Here is a 15,369-nt window from a genome sequence, read left to right on the forward strand (position 1 = left end):
GTGATACCTCATTGCAGTTTTGATTTGCATTTCTCTAATGATTAGTGATGCTGAGCATTCTTTCATGTGTTTGTTGGCAATCTGTATATCATCTTTGGAGAAATGTCTATTTAGGTCTTCTGCCCATTTTTGGATTGGGTTGTTTGTTTTTTTGATATTGAGCTGCATGGGCTGCTTGTAAATTTTGGAGACTAATCCTTTGTCAGTTGCTTCATTTGCAAATACTTTCTCCCATTCTGAGAGTTGTCGTTTCATCTTGTTTATGTTCTCTTTTGCTGTGCAAAAGCTTTTAAGTTTCATTAGGTCCCATTTGTTTATTATTGTTTTTATTGCCATTTCTCTAGGAGGTAGGTCAAAAAGGATCTTGCTGTAATTTATGTCATAGAGTGTTCTGCCTAAGTTTCCCTATAAGAGTTTTATAGTGTCTGGCCTTACATTTAAGTTTTAATCCATTTTGAGTTTATTATTGTGTATGATATTAGGGAGTGTCCTAATTTCATTCTTTTACATGTAGCTGTCCAGTTTTTCCAGCACCACTTATTGAAGAGGCTGTCTTTTCTCCACTGTATATTCTTGCCTCCTTTGTCAAAGATAAGGTGACCATATGTGCGTGTGTTTATCTCTGGGCTTTCTATACTGTTCCATTGATCTATATTTCTGTTTTTGTGTCAGTACCATACTCTCTTCATTACTGTAGCATTGTAGTAGAGTCCAAAGTCCAGGAGCCTGATTCTTCTAGTTCCGTTTTTCTTTCTCAAGATTGCTTTGGCCATTCGGAGTCTTTTGTGTTTCCATGCAAATTGTGAAATTTTTTGTTCTAGCTCTGTGAAAAATGCCATGGGTAGTTTGATAGGGATTGCATTGAATCTGTAGATTGCTTTGAGTAGAATACTCATTTTCACAATGTTGATTCTTCCAATCTAAGAACATGGTATTTCTCTCTGTTTGTATCATATTTAATTTCTTTCATCAGTGACTTATAGTTTTCTGCATACAGGTCTTTTGTCTACTCAGGTAGGCTTATTCCTAGGTATTTTATTCTTTATGTTGCAGTGGTAAATGGGAATGTTTCATTAATTTTTCTTTCAAATTTTTCCTCATTAGTGTATAAGAATACAGGAGATTTCTGTGCATTAATTTTGTATCCTGCTACTTTACGAAATTCATTGATTTGATCTAGTGGTTTTCTGGTAGCATCTTTAGGATTCTCTATGTAAAGTATCATGTCATCTGCAAACAGTGACAGTTTTACTTCTTCTTTTCCGATTGGGATTCCTTTTATTTCTTTTTCACTTCTAATTGCTGTGGCTAAAACTTCCAAAACTATGTTGAATAATAGTGGTGAGAGTGGACAACCTTGTCTTGCTACTGATCTTAGAGGAAATGGTTTCAGTTTTTCACCATTGAGAATGATGCTGGCTATGGGTTTGTCATATATGGCCTTTATTATGTTGGGGTAATGTCTCTCTGTGCCTACTTTCTGGAGAGTTTTTAATCATAAATTGGTATTGAATTTCGTCAAAAGCTTTTTCTGCATCTATTAAGAGGATCATATGGTTTTTCTCCTTCAATTTGTGAATATGGTGTACCACATTGATTGATTTGCATATATTGAAGGATCCTTGCATTCCTGGGATAAACTCCACTTGATCATGGTGTGTGATCCTTTTAATGTGCTGTTGGATTCTGTTTGCTAGTATTTTGTTGAGGATTTTTGCCTCTATGTTCATCAGTGATATTGGCTTGTAGTTTTCTTTCTTTGTGACATCTTGGTCTGGTTTTGGTATCAGGGTGATGGTGGCCTTGTAGAATGAGTTTGGGAATGTTCCTCCCTCTGCTATATTTTGGAAGAGTTTGAGAAGGATAGGTGTTAGCTCTTCTCTAAACGTTTGATAGAATTTGCCTGTGAAGCCATCTGGTCCTGGGCTTTTGTTTGTTGGAAGATTTTAAATCACAGTTTCAATTTCAGTGCTTGTGATTGGTCTGTTTATATTTTCTATTTCTTCCTGATTCAGTCTCAGAAGGTTGTGCTTTTCTAAGAGTTTGTCCATTTCTTCCAGGTTGTCCATTTTATTGGCATATAGTTGCTTGTAGTCATCTCTTATTATCCTTTGTATTTCTGCAGTGTCAGTTGTTACTTTTCCTTTTTCATTTCTAATTCTATTGATTTGAGTCTTCTCCCTTTTTTTCTTGCTGAATCTGGCTAATGGTTTATCAATTTTGTTTATCTTCTCAAAGAACCAGCTTTTAGTTTTATTGATCTTTGTTATTATTTCCTTCATTTCTTTTTCATTTATTTCTCATCTGATCTTTATGATTTCTTTCCTTCTACTAACTTTGGGGTTTTATTGTTCTTCTTTCTCTTATTGCTTTAGGTGTAAGTTTAGGTTGTTTATTTGAGATATTTCTTGTTTCTTGAGGTAGGATTGTATTGCTATGAACTTCCCTCTTAGAACTGCTTTTGCTGTATCCCATTGGTTTTGGTTTGTGTTTTCACTGTCATTCGCTTCTAGGTGTTTTTTGATTTCCTCTTTGATTTCTTCAGTGATCTCTTGGTCATTTAGTAGTGTAATGTTTAGCCTCCATGTGTTTGTATTTTTTACAGTGTTTTTCCTCAAATTGATACTAGTCTAACAGCATTGTGGTCAGAAAAGATACTTGATAACATTTCAGTTTTCCTAAATATACCAAGGCTTGATTTGTAATCCAAGATATGATTTATCCTGGGGAATGTTCTACGAGCACTTGAGAAGAAAGTGTATTCTGTTGTTTTTGGATGGAATGTCCTATAAATATCAATTAAGTCCATCTTCTTTAATGTGTTATTTAAAGCTTGGGTTTCTTATTTATTTTCATTTTGGATGATCTGTCCATTGGTGAAAGTGGCGTGTTAAAGTCCCCTTCTATTATTGTGTTACTGTCGATTTCCCCTTTTATGGTTGTTAGGATTTGCCTTTTGTGGGTGCTTCTATGTTGTGTGCATAAATATTTACAATTGTTATATCTTCTTCTTGGATTGATCCCTGGATCATTACAGAGTGTCCTTCCTTGTCTCTTGTAATAGTCTTTATTTTAAAGTTCATTTTGTCTGATATGAGAATTGCTACTCCAGCTTTCTTTTGATTTCCATTTCCTTGGAATATCTTTTTCCATCCCCTCACTTTCAGTCTGTATGTGTCACTAGGTCTGAAGTGGGTCTCCTGTAGACAGCGTATATACGGGTCTTATTTTTATCTCCATTCCTCCAGTCTATGTCTTTTGGTTGAGCATTTAATCCATTGACATTTAAGGTAATTATCGCTATGTATTTTCCTATTTTCATTTTCTTAACTGTTTTGGGTTTGATATTGTAGGTCTTTTCCTTCTCCTGTGTTTCCTGCCTAGAGAAATTCTTTAGCAGTTGTTGTAAAGCTGGTTTGGTGGTGCTGAATTCTCTTAGCTTTTGATTGTCTGTAAAGGTTTTAATTTCTCCGTTGAATCTGAATGAGATCCTTCCTGGGTAAAGTAATCTTTGCTGTAGATTTTCCCCTTTCATCACTTTAAATATGTCCTGCCACTCCCTTATGGCTTGCAGAGTTTCTCCTGAAAGATCAGCTGTTAACCTTATGGGGATTCCCTTCTATGTTATTTGTTTCTTTACCCTTGTTGACTTTAATATTTTTTCATTGTATAATTTTTTGGTAGTTTGATTAATATGTGTCTTGACGTGTTTCTCCTTGGATTTATGTTTTATGGGACTCTCTGTGCTTCCTGAACCTGATTGACTATTTCCTTTCCCATATTAAGGAAGTTTTCAACTATAATGTCTTCAAATATTTTCTCAGTCCCTTTCTTTTTCTCTTCCTCTTCTGGGACCCCTATAATTCGAATGTTGGTGTGTTTAATGTTGTCCCAATCGTCTCTGAGACTGTCCTCAATTCTTTTCATTATTTTTTCTTTATTTTGCTCTGTGGTAATTATTTCCACTGTTTTATCTTCCAGGTCACTTATCCGTTTTTCTGCCTCAGTTATTCTGCTATTGATTCCTTCTAGAGAATTTTTCATTTCATTTATCGTGTTATTCATCAGTGTTTTTTTTTTTTTTTTGCTCTTTAGTTACTCTAGGTCCTTGTTAAACGTGTCTTGTATTTTTTCCATTCTATTTCAAAGATTTTGGATCATCTTTACTATCATTACTCTGAATCCTTTTTCAGGTAGAGTGCCTATTTCCTCTTCAATTTTTTGGTCTGGTGGGTTTTTAAGTTGCTCCTTCATCTGCTGTGTATTTCTCTGTCTTCTCATTTTGCTTAACTTACTGTGTTTGGGGTCTCCTTTTCGCAGGCTGCAGGTTCATAGTTCCCATTGTTTTTGGTGTCTGTCTCCTGTGGCTAAGGTTGGTTCAGTGGGTTGTGTAGGCTTCCTGATGGAGGGGACTGGTGCCTGTGTTCTGGTGGTTAAGGCTGGATCTTGTCTTTCTGGTTGGCAGGACCACGTCCAGTGGTGTGTTTTGGGGTGTGTGTGACCTTATTATGATTTTAGGCAGCCTCTCTGCTAACGGGTGGGGTGGTGTTCCTGTCTTGCTAGTTGTTTGGCATGGGGTGTCCAACACTGGAGCTTGCTGGTCATTGAGTGGAGTTGGGTTTTAACACTGAGATAGATAAGTCTGGGAGAGCTCTCACCGATTGATATTACGTGGGGCCAGGAAGTCTCTGGTGGACCAATGTTTTGAACTCTGCTCTCCCGCCTCAGAGATTCAGGCCTGACACCCGGCCAGAGCTCTAAGACCTTGTCAGCCACTCGGCCAGGTACATGGCAAGTTTCTTGCCTTTTGGGAAGTCTGAGGTCTTCTGCCAGTGTTCAGTAGGTGTTCTGTAGTTGTTCCAAATGTAGATGTATTTTTGATCTATTTGTGGGGAGGAAGGTCATCTCCACGTCTTTCTCCTGTGCCTTATTGAAGGTCCTCTATTCTTTTTCAAATTCTTTTCCCATTTAGGTTGTTACATAATATTAAGCAGAGTTCTCTGTGCTATATAATAGATCCTTGTTGGTTATCCATTTTAAATATAGCAGTGTGTATTTGACAATCCCAAACTCCCTAACCATTTGTATTTCTGAATTTCCATGCTGTCCCAAGTAACAAAAGTTTTTGTGTTTTTTGTTCCTGTATATACTCTATTATATGACTATACCATGGTTCATTTATCCCTTCTGCTGTTGGTGGATATTTGCATTATTTCCAGTTTTTGGCGATTGCAATAATGCTGTTAAGAACACTCTTACAAATTCTTTTAGGAAACGTATATAACTATTTCAAGTTGGGTGTATACATAGTAGAATTACTGGGGTGTAAGGTTTATGTATGTTTAGCTTTAGTAGATACTGCCAAGGACTCTGCCTGGTCTACTCTCCCAAAAGCAGCTTATGAGAATTCCACTTGCTTACTGACACTAGTTATTGTGTTATGGTTCATTTTATCTATTTTGTTAGATGTTTACTGGTATTTCCTTATGGTTTTCATTTTATGTCCTTGAGAATATTGATTTTTTTTTTGTTGGGGTATATTTGCTTTACAATGTTGTGCTAGTTTCTGGTGTACAGTGAAGTGAATCAGCTATACATATACATATATCCCCTCTTTTTTGGATTTCCTTCCCATTTAGGTCACCACAGAGCATTGAGTAGAGTTCCCTGTGCTATACAGCAGGTTCTCCTTAGTTATCTATTTTATACATCACATTGTATATATGTTGATCCCAATCTACCAATTCCTCCCGCCCCCGCCCCCATCCCCACTTGGTGTTCATACGTCTGTTCTTTACTTCTGTGTCTCTATTTCTGCTTTGAAAATAGGTTCATCTGTTTGGTGGGAATGTAAATTGATACATCCACTATGGATAATATTTATTTTGAATAGATTTTCATATGCCCATCAGCCTTGATTATACTCTTTTTGTGAGGTGCATTCAAGTCTTTTTTCCATTAAAAAACAATTTGTGTTGTCTGCTTTCCTTTGATTTGCACAGTTAAGTACTTTGTATTTATACAATATATGTATTGCACATAAAAAATAAAATAATACAAATGGTCTAATAAAACATATTTGCAAAAGACAAAAATTTTTAGAAAGGTCAATAAATATATTTATAATATTCATCTTCACTAGAAGAATAACTGTAAAAATTAATATCGGATTACCAAGGATAGATAAATTCAGCATTGTCAAGAATGGAGGAAATTGATATTTCCATACATTGTGTGAGAGGCTGTAGAAAAATGTACAGCATTTTTATAGAGAAATTTGATAATGAAAATCAAAAAGTGAAATGTGTATGACTTTTACTGGAGCAATTTCACATCTAGTATCTTTCACTAAGGAGAAAAATGATCAAGTGCATAAGAATTTATATGGGTGAGGATATTCACTGCAGCTTTGTTTATAAGAGTACAAAACTAAAACTAATCCTCACTGTGTATCACTAAAGAGTTGAGAAAATGAAGCAAAGTAAAAGTAAATGCAAAGTAATTGTCTGGAGCAATTAAAAAAGGAGACAATTTAGTTATATTCATTAACTGAAAAGATATCCATTCACTTTTGAAGGAAAAATAGTTTCAAATCTATGACCTTACCCATGGGGAAGTCTCTGCCTATTTTGTGAGAAATAACTAATTCAAGTCTTCAAATGTGTTGAATGGATGACCCAGGCTCTGTCTTCTAGCCTAGAACACGTATACACTGAACCAGTTAGAGTAACTTGCCCACAGTCCCAAGGGGATCACGGAGGGTTGGTGCTCATCTCAGGTGGCTGACCACCTCTTGTCCTTCTGAGAACTCTGGATTCCGTGTAGCAAGGCCAGAGTCTCCATCAACATTAGAATCACTAGTGTTGACCAAGTGAAACTTGGCACATTTAGTCAAATTAAGCATAAACTCTCTCCATGACTCAGCAATTCTGCTCCTTATATACACTCCAAAGAAATTTTCTCACAAACCCATAAGGGAGCATCTAAGAAAACATTTGAAATTGGTGTAGGCACTATGAAGAACAGTTTGGAGGTGCCTCAAAAAACTAAAAATAGAGTTGCCATATGATCAAGCAATCCCACTCCTGAGCACATATCAGGACAAAACTATAATTCGAAAACATACATCCACCCCTATGTTCATAGCAGCACTATTTACAATAGCCAGGACATGGATGTAACATAATGTCCATCGACAGGTGAATGGATAAAGAAGATGTGGTATATATATACAATGGAATATTACTCAGCCATAAAAAAATGAAATAATACCATTTGTAGCAACATGGATAGACCTAGGGATTATCATACTAAGCGAAGTAAGTCAGAAGGAGAAAGACAAATACCATATGATATCACTTATATGTGGAATCTAATATATGACACAAACTTATCTACAAAACAGAAACAGACTCACAGACACAGAGAACAGACTTGTGGTTGCCAAAAGGAAGGGGAGATGGGGGAGGGATGGACTGGGAGTTTGGGTCTAGCAGATGCAAACTATTATATATAGAATGGATAAACAATGAGGTCCTATTGTATAGCACAGGAAACTATATTCAATATCCTGTAATAAACCATAATGGAAAAGAAAAAAAAATAAGAAAACTTTTATTGCAGCATTGTGCAAGGGGTAGTGAGTTGGCAATAACCAAATGCCCATCATGGAGGAATGAATAGAGGATGCAATCCATGGCCCGACAGGCAGCTGTTAGAAACAATGGATTAGGCGCACAGATAATAGCAAGGATAGTCCTGAGTAAAAAAAGAAACAAGAATATCTGAAAAACAAAGTAATAACATTCATGTAAGTGAAAAATGCATGCAAACATATAACTATACACATCTTTCAGATAGGAACAAAAAGATGTGCATTAAACCTATAGAACATCAGCTTTGGATGAGGAAGACAGTAACGAGAGTGGGAAATAGGAATAACAGTGACATAATCAAATATACATACAACTTATGAAGAGGGATATAGCAGGGACTATAATGATAATTATTAATGATAATAATATGCCATGGATGGATGTGTATAATTAACTCAACTTTCTGTTCCTGAACAGAGAAATAAATGATAGAAAGAGAGGGAGGGTAGGATGGAAGAGAGGACAGAATTTACAGAGGGTGAGAGGAAGGAAGGAAGGAAAGGAGGAAGGAAGGAAAAAAGAAAGGAGCACTTTGCAAAGAAGCATATATAATATGATCCCATTTATACATAAATTTGCATATATATCAGCGTCCATGTATGTGTTTATAGATGCGTGTGTGCATATGTGTACAAAGAGATGTCTGAAACAATGGTCAATAGAAATGTTCATCAGTGTCATGCCCGGGAGTGAGATTGTAGTTTTATTTTTCTTTACTACTTCTTTTATGTTGCTTGACTGTTCCAGATGATGATGTGTTATATCTATAGTTTGAGGTGAGGAAGTGGCATAATTTCAAGTGTGGGAAGGAATAATGCATCCAGGCATAGCAGATCCCCTGACATTACTTTCATATAAACATTGTCTCTAATCATTTCTCCCTCACCCTTCAGTGTGTCAAATATAAGGCAGATGTGACAGAAGCAATAGTGATTTAGTTATAAAATATTGAAATGCACTATTAAGATGGACAGGAAATCCATAAGATGCTTCTTCTGTAATTAAAAACAATATCAGAAACAAGTTTCCTGGCTTGAAACCAAGCAACAGAATGATGCTAAATCCACAAGGGATGCTTGCCCAAATGCTTGCCCCGAAGCTGCTTGTTCTCCTGCCTGCTTCAATTGAGCAGCTTCTCTTCCTACTCTCTTTTTTAAATTTTTAAAAAATTTTATTTTATATTGGAGCATAGTTGATTAACAATGTTATATTACTTTCAGGTGTACAGCAAAATGATTCAGTTATACATATCCTCTTGCAGGCCGGGCATCCTAGCAAAGGCTCCACTCTTTCAGGCAGGTGTATCCCTAGCAAAGTGAAATGAAGCCTTAGGCAACCTCTGGGGTATCTGATCACTGAACAATTGAAGTGAAAGCACCTACTTTCTTTTCTTGAAATGTCTAATGCCCTGAAATTGTCTATGCCACCATGTTTGTAAATATTCCAATAATGTTATTAGAAAATAATGGATAAACATGCACAAGATGGGTACATTTAGCTTAAATCCAAAATATATGTATCTTGGAGGTCCCTCCTAATCTCATGGACATGGTTGAAAAGAGTGGTGTTGTTAAAAAATGGTATTCCCCACAGCTAAGTTTCAGGAAATTCCAAGTAACATTTAGTAATTTCAAAGATACTAGCTAGCCCCTAATAAACGTTTTGCATATTCTATCTCATTGCTTCTTCCTAATTAAAGGTAATATCTACTTATGAGATAGGTATAATTAGACCAGTTTTACCACAGTAAATGAGGTCATAGAAGTTAGATAACTTAACCAAGACTGCAAAACTAATGAGTTCCAAAGTTGAACTTCAAATTCAATTATTTCTCAGCATTGAGCTCTCTAAGAAGAAAATCCAGGCATGGGATTTTCTTTCTCTTTGCACTTGCCTTGTGCAGGTCACAACCATAGAAGTAATAAATCTTTACCAATTGTAGTACTTTTACTTTGTCAGCTGGATATCTGCAGCAAAAGTTATTCCTACACAGATGTAGCTTTTTATGAAGTCACATCCTTAAAAAGTTATCCAATGCATTGCAAACTAGTGGAACCTCTTCTAAACTTCAGGTTCATCTATTTTTATCAACAGGAAGTTAAAAGGTTAAAAATAGCCTCCTCTTTGTCACTATTTATAAAACATCATCCACTTGTTCCACACTAAGAAATATTATGGTTCCTATCTTTCCAGGTTTTTCTCTTGTTTTAATTGGGGTGATACATAGCTGTATAGTTTTAAATTTCAACCCCTTAATCAAATTTTGAGAAATATTCCCTCTCTTGGACACTTTTCCCTAGTAATTTCTTCACTGCATATCTTAACTTTATAGTAAGTCAACTTATATGCCAAGTACAAGTACATGAGCCGTGTTTTGATATAAACTATGTTAATACCCATCTTACACAACCCAAATATTTGATCACTCTGTGTTGAGATTTAAGGTAAAATTTCTTATTAAGTTATGTGATGGGGTAAAGAAAAAAAGTTAAATCATGTACAAATTAAGTGTAAAACTATTAAAAGGAAACTTAGTTTCTTTAAATCTAAAAAGCAAGTCTGTTCATCCAGTGAAAGAAGTGAGGTTGGGTTGCCAAGAAGAGCAGTCTTCAAGGAAAAGTTATAAAATGCAAATTTCCTGTTGAGGAAAGGGAAGGTAAAAAATGACTTTGTAGAGAGCAACTCATCACCATGGTAACAGGAGTAAACATGGGACCTATCTGGGAGTAAAATACCACACAGCTGGACGGGGGTCCCTGCAGAGCAGAGAGCCAGGAGACCTGGCCTTCTCTCTTCTCCTTTTATATGTATATATGTTTTTGCCTCCATTCTGGTTTGAAAGAAGGAAAGTTCAAAAGATGAGGCGTGGCAGAGAAATATCACCCAAAGGTGAGAGTCTCCTTCGGTCTTGCCAGGAGCACCAGAAGGCAACCCCCATAAGCAGACCGGCTGATGTTATTAACACCTCAGGTGATAGACTGAACTAGTTGATGGCTGGAAAGAAGAGGCAGGAAAAGGTGCCTCTCAGTGACGTTGCAAGTCCTCTGAAGTGTAGCACCAGGATTCCAAACTTCTCAGTTCCTCCATAGTTTAAGGTTGTCCATTGTCAGTGAAATTACAGGTTTCAATGGACTGTTTAGCAGCAAAGGCAAAGAAGATACTAACACCAGAACAATATATCAGGGGCGGGACTTGCTATGTAATTCACAGGCCCAGTGCCAAGTGAAAATGTGGGCACATTGTCCAGAAATGATTAAGTTATTCACGATGGCAACAGTAGACCTGAATCCAAGTGTGGGGTCCTTCTAAGCATGGGACCCTGTGTGACTACACAATCTAATACCCATGAAAGCAGCCCTGATCAAGGGTTCCAGCTTTGAAAAACAAGGAGGTCAAGAAACAGCACATTGTTCTATATGTTGACATTCAATAGATGTCTGGTTTCCTTAACTTCTGCTTCAATTGTGATATCTTATTAGAACAAATCTGTATCTAGAATTTATAAAGTCCTATTTTCCTAACAGAGTTTGAGTTGCTTAAGATGTTTGATAATATCTTAAAGTTGTACTCATACATTTCAGAAAAGAGAAGCAGCCTGCCTGTTCAGTAACCCAAGAGGACAAAAATGCTTTCTGTTGATAAACTAAGAACCAACTGGGTATAAGAATACTATAATTCACTGCAGAAGACAGAGAGTTGGAGGGGGAAGCAGGGGGAAGAAATGAATGTCCTGCTGGTAGAGTTTATATTCAGAAATATGTAAATCCACTAAGTAGAAGAAAATGTGACATTCTTATTTTTGCATGCGCCATCTAGCACAGAGGCATAGAGTCTGGCTATATATAGCTTACCAAGTTAGACTGAATAAATGAATGATTTTTCAGATGAAAAAAAGGATGCACAAGGCTTGACAAGGTATGTTGCTCTGCTATTATTTCAAGCTGAAGGAAAGCAATACAAAGTGCCTTAGTTTATGACAGAATTCCCCACCAGGTGCATGCATGCCCCCAGAATATGTTACAAATGTGCTGGGATACTGAACGCATTCTGTCCTTCTTTTTTTGTCTTGGTGCACGCTGTACACATTTTTATTATTTTCTAGATGAGCTGTAGTGTGTAAGAGGTTGGAAAGCACTGGCTATGACTTGTAGAGATATATAGGAACCCAAGTGGGATTATCTAGTTTGATGAAGTAGTGTGTGCTCTTTGTAGGGTGTGATGAAGAGGTGGAAGGAAACATTTCATGACTCTACCTTGGCAAAAGACATGTAGACATATATTGAAAAGAATAGCTTGCACAGCTTCAGCAGACAAGGAAGAAAACTTGGGAATACTAAAGGTGATGGTAATTACCTAACACATGTGAAGAAAGACCAGCCCTGTCACATGAACTTTTTCCAGGGCTCATTTTGAAATATTTCCAGGATACACTGCCCCAAGCCAAAATGAGTTGAAACCTAGAAGAATCAGGACCTTCTGTGCCCTGTGCAATTTATCTTTTGCCCTTTCTTTTGCATGCAGAATGTTCAAAAGCAGAACTTATGCAGAGCAAGCAAGAGTCCTATTCCTTACTGCTTTGTCTTAATATAACTAATGCAAAAAGATATTTTTGTAACTGGTTATAAAGCATTGGCTTCCCAGGTTTCCTAATGAGGAGTTTAACTAAATGCTCCATCTATACTTTATATGTACTACACTATATCTATCTTTATCAGCCTCACTCCTAAATGAAGAAATATAGGTTTAAACAAAAGAGCAAGGAATACAATCTCTAGGAAAATTAAATATAAGACATAAACTTTGACCCAGAAAAATATATGAAATATATAGTGGCAAAACTCATATAAACTAAACAAAATTCTGGAATATAATATTTATGATACATGTATTTAACAGTGCCAACATAACTCTACACTGGCGAAGCAAGTGGGCCCACCTACTGTGCAAGCTTCTTCTGCTTAATTTGTTTGTGTCTCTTTGCACATTTTCAGTACTTGAACCTTTTAAGGATCTCTTCCTTGGGTTTCAAATATGAGAATTTACGACCTGGTTTTAACCAGTGCCCTTTTTTAATAAGGAAAATTTTTATGCTTGCAATTAGTTTTCACTCAAAAAAAAAAAAAAAAAAGGAAGGAGAATGACAAGTAGTTAATTGTGTTCCTCTCCAAAAAGATAGGAAAGATAAAACTTTGCCCTTGGTTACATGGAAGACCATGTCCTTGTAGCCTGAAAATTTCACCATTGATTTTTTACTCCGTTGAAATAAAATGTAAAAAGTTATATACACAAGCTTATTGGAAAATTATAAATAAGCTCCAAGATAACGGCAAGAGAGATTCATTCCTAAGAGTGATAATGCTGTTATGGACTAAGTATATACTTTCAAAAACTAGTTTTAATCAAGAAATCTTTTTTTCATAATTTAAATATGAAAGGGCAGCAAGCACTTTTGAACTATGACTTAAGGTCTTTTTCAGTAATGAACAAAATTGTATTTGATTGATTTCCTTACCTTATGGACCAAGACATATATTTTGATTAAAAAAATCCAGGGTGTTTAAACATTCCCATTTAGAAAGATTCAATGGAGTAAAAGAAATATTCCTGTGAAAAGAAACAGGTCTTCCAAAACGATTTTTTTTTTAGACCACAAGACGCCCTCACCCTTTGAGAATAGGTTAGTCTCAACTAACAAACTAGCAGGCTGATATTATGACTCCAGGAGTAATATTCAAAATATTTGACAACTTGGAGGCTTGGCATCAACTAATAAGCATGCGTCTGTTTGTCCCAGAGTTGAAGCAGGAGGCTATCTTTTCAAGTGCTTAGAACTCAAGGAATGTAAGTGACCTCACAGGAGGGATATGGGGGGCTGAATTAGTGCTGGAGGATGAAGAGAGGGAGCTCCCAGAGGCTTAAATCAGCAGCTATTTATCAGCTAGTACAGAAGTATTTTGATATTTTAACTATTGGTAGAGCCAGAAGGTGCTTACTGGTTGATGTCACTTGGTGTGATTCTCATCAAGGGGATGTCATTTACTCCTCAATGCGGGTGTGACCTCAAGTATATGAACAACTTTTCCATGAATTCCATTTACTGGAGTTCATTTGTTATAGGAAAAAAAAAAAAAAATCAAGGCTCCATAATGACAATTCTCTAACCAGCATGGCCTCTGCTTCAACCAAAACCATGGCTGGTCCTAAATACAAGAGTATCACCCTGCTGATCTTGTGGCAAAAGTCAACCACCATCAAATGAAAATAGGGGTAAATATAATTAGTCCCTTAATAGACTCATTTTTCTCTATAAATCTTGTATTTCATATCTTACACTCTGCTAGACATTGAGGTCCTTATATTTATGAATAATAAGAAGGAATCCCTATTCTACCAAATATTTGTATGAAATTCTCTGGGAGAAAAATGAATGAGTCACTCTTTGGGGAGAATAACACAGTATGAGCTTTGGATTTTGTACATACTTTACAGAAGCTATACTAATTCAAATAAAAGAAAATGTTGGCATTTTTAAAATTTAAATACTTTACTAGAGTAAACCTCAAATGATTAAAAACCGTTGGCATGATTGTGTGCATATTTTGATGGTTGCACATGGAAATATGTTAATAAAATATCAGAACAAATTATAATATGAAAGCATATTTAATTAAATTCTTCTAATACATCCATATTCATTAAATCATCTTTAATGATTTGGTGTCAGTAATTCCCTCCTGACCCATCCTACTTCCTAATTTAGAAGGCTTATTAAAAAGGAAATTAACTCTATTTTCTGTTTCATGCTGGAATAAAGTGGTAGTAATTGTTCAATTTTGCATCAACCACTACCTAGGACTTAAGGCACGTAAGTATTTTGCCTTCATGAATTTCTCACGAAAGCATTTTAGGATGACTGTTCCAAAGACGATGTTTACTCAAACCATGAACAAATACTGAAATAAAATATTTCTATTAGTTGTTCTTAATGAGACAAGTTGGACAAAAGGTGGTAATGAAGATGCTCATCTGTTTGCACAACAGTAAAGAACTAGATATATTTGAATCACATGTTTTAAAAACGCCTGTTGTTAAGTTATGGGAGTGTGTGTGTATGTCTAAGAAATGAGCAGGTTTCTCTGCTGGCTGGCTGTGCCTGCGGTCAGCTGCCTGTCCAGACTCAGTGATGGCTTCATGCACATGTTTTACATAAGTATATTAGTAGTCTTTTGTCCCAATAACACAAGTGCTGATGAGGGTTATTGTTAGAGCCATCGGCACTCCTGGAACCCTCTCATTCATCACACTGCTGTTGGAAAGTTACACAGGGAAGAGAGCAGAGTCTCATACCCAGACATGGACACTAGTTGAGAAGCAGATTTGGTCATTTATTAACATTCAGGGCGTTTAGTAAGTACCTTAGATGAAGCTGTGGATGACCAGCATATTTCCAATTCAGGACAAAGACTTGCCTATACACTTGGAGAATAAATTTTAAAAGATGAGTTATCTATCCATTCAAGAAAAGTCACAAAACAGTATTTGTATCAAGCATAATAAGAAGGACTATGTATTTGCTGATAAAAGAGTTTTCCCTTAATCTAAATGGTCAGGAAGGGACTATGGAACTCGTGGGAATTTATCTGGATTGTAAAAGATATGTATCAATAGGATAAACCACTACAGAAACAAAATTTACTCAGGTCTTAGCCATTCA

At 36.2% G+C, this 15,369-nt stretch overlaps 1 protein-coding gene across 9 annotated transcripts in view; it reads left to right on the top strand.

Moving 5' to 3' along the window:
• Nucleotides 1–15,369, top strand: part of GRIK1 (glutamate ionotropic receptor kainate type subunit 1) — a 425,622-nt gene that overhangs the window by 150,542 nt on the left and 259,711 nt on the right. The window lies entirely within an intron of this gene.

The sequence above is a fragment of the Balaenoptera borealis genome (genome assembly GCF_965194805.1).
Source record: "Balaenoptera borealis genome assembly, chromosome: 5".
NCBI classification, from domain to species: Eukaryota; Metazoa; Chordata; class Mammalia; order Artiodactyla; family Balaenopteridae; genus Balaenoptera; species Balaenoptera borealis.